Here is a 2500-nt window from a genome sequence, read left to right as displayed (position 1 = left end):
CCAGTGTGTGTGCGTGTGTGTGTGTGTGTGTGTATGTGTGTGTGTGTGAGTGGGTATGTGTGTGTGTGTGTGTGTGTGTGTGTGTGTGTGTGTGTGTGTGAGTGGGTATGTGTGTGTGTGTGTTGTGTGTACATGTACCCTGCAGGAAACATAGAGGTGACCATGCACAAGTATGACATGTGCAAGTGTGTATAGGCGGTTCTCCACTGCAGGAGCCGCCCCCGTGTAGGACCTCCTTCAGGGCCTCATGTGTGTGTGAGAGTGTGTGTGCTCTAGGTGTACACGTGTGTGTGTGTGTGTGTGTGTGTGTGTGTGTGAGACTGTGTGCTCTAGGTGGACACAGCAAGGCAAGCCTGGCTTTATGTAATGTGTGAATTAGTACAAGACATTACAGACTACATCAATCAGTGCACAGCACAGTCTCAACATAAAAAACCCATAAAATCCCCTTGGCCATCTCAGCCAGTCACAAAAACCCCAAATGGTTATCTCGACACTCGACCAAAAAAAAATCACAAGCAAAACAGGTTGACCTCAATCTGGTATCAAATATTCTCAAAAAGAACTGTGGTACTCTTGACATCAATCCGTGAGGCTACAAGCACACACACACACACAACACACACACACACACACACACACACACACACACACGAGCCCAAGGACCAGCTGTGTAACAGGGTGTGTGAGATCCACCTTACAGCTGTTACGGGCTCAGAGTAAAAGAGAAAAATGTGTGAAAAAGGATGGGAAAGAGAGAGAGAGAGAGAAGAGAGAGAGATAGAGAGAGAAGAGAGAGAGAGAGAGAGAGAGAGAGAGAGAAGAGAGAGAGAGAGAGAGAGGACAGAGAAGCCCTCTCCAGGGTTCAGGCTTCTGTGATGATCACACACACCCCGCCAGTGTCTCCTCACTCACATGTCGTTATGGTAACCAAACAACTACAACAGGACCAATGGACCAGAACCTGAAGCTTGAGGTTTGCACAGAGATACATGGAGAGAGAGAGAAAGAGAAAGAGAGAAAGATAGAGAGAGAGGAAGAGGAAGAGAGAGAGATAGAGAGAGAGGAAGAGTGAGAGAGAAAGGGATAGGAACACAAATGGAGAAACAGAGAAGGCCGTGAGAAAGAGAAAAGAGGAAGGAAAGAAATAGAGCTTCAGATCGGGAAAGAGGGGATGGGAGGATCCTAGGCGTTCTTCATATAAAAGAAAAGAGTGAAGGAACAGACTGTTCCGTCTCACGTCAAGATTCTTTCCCACGACCTGTTTCAAACACACATGCACTTGCGCATGTGCGTGCGTGCGTGCGCGCGCGTACACACACACCACACACACACACACACACAACCCTTCCAGAGGATTCTGTCATCCTCTTCATGGCTCAGCTCTGAAACATCTCTTGTGTGGATTAAAGTTTATTTTAAGACCCATAGAGAAAAGTTATTCTTTTCCAGGCACAGCGAGATGAACTGGCCTTTCTTACAAGGCTGTGTGTGTGTGTGTGTGTGTGTGTGTGTGTGTGTGTGTGAGTGTGTGATGACCCTAACTGAGGGCCACACTGGCTGAGTTGCTGCTCTATCAACAAACTCAAGGCTACACTTACTGGCCCATTTCTCTCTCTCTGTCTCATTCCCTTGGCCTGACTGATTCACTCACATTTTCTTTCACTCGTTCATTATTTGCCTTCTTTTGACACTACTTTAACCCTCTACCTTTCATATTAAACCTTTCATATTCTAAAGAGGGGAGAGGGAGAAACCCGAAAGAGGGTCTGTGTCTGTGTGTGTGTGTGTGTGTGTGTGTGTGTGTGTGTGTGTGTGTGTGTGTATGTGTGTGAGAGAGAAGAGAGTTGGCTTGGGTATGTTTATGCATGTCTGTTTGAGACTGTGTGACGATATGTTGGAAAGCGCATACATCACGGGTGTGTGTGAGTACGTGTTTGTGTTTGTGTTTGTGTTTGTGTTTGTGTGTGCGTTTGTGTCTGACAGCACTTGTGCATTAGTATAGAACCTCACACATTTAACTACCTCTCTGTCCTCTCTCTCTCTTCTTGGCTACCTAAGGCAGTATAGATGGGGGCCTCCACCCATTTCATACAGCCATCAAACCTCAGTGACTCACTTGCAAACAAGACTACTCCCTCTCTCCATCTGTCCAATTCTCTTACTCTGTCTCCTTCTCCCTCCCTCCCTCCCTGTGCTAGATGGATTAGAGGTGTTCCTTGAAGGTATGACATCAGCATTCCATCTCCTTGACGATCCGAGCTGACTTCTGACCCTGAAAGTCATTTGTTTACTCACATTCCTCCATCTTTTCTACTGGCGTTTCTTCCCATTTAGAAATCTACGTCCTTTTCATCCGTAACCACAGAGAAGAGGGAAGGAAATTGGCAATGTAGTTACAGACTACATTTCCCATGATGCATCTGGACCCGGGATACTATGATTTCTGATGTGATTCATGACGGTACATCTCTGTAGAGGGCTCTGTCTGTCAGAGTGA

The 2500-nt window shown here is 46.5% G+C and overlaps 1 protein-coding gene across 1 annotated transcript in view; it reads right to left on the bottom strand.

Moving 5' to 3' along the window:
• Window positions 1-2500, bottom strand: part of zeb1b (zinc finger E-box binding homeobox 1b) — a 52057-nt gene that overhangs the window by 14092 nt on the left and 35465 nt on the right. The window lies entirely within an intron of this gene.

The sequence above is a fragment of the Clupea harengus genome, chromosome 17 (assembly GCF_900700415.2).
Source record: "Clupea harengus chromosome 17, Ch_v2.0.2, whole genome shotgun sequence".
Lineage (NCBI taxonomy): Eukaryota > Metazoa > Chordata > Actinopteri > Clupeiformes > Clupeidae > Clupea > Clupea harengus.
This window is presented reverse-complemented; position numbering and strand designations above follow the sequence as displayed.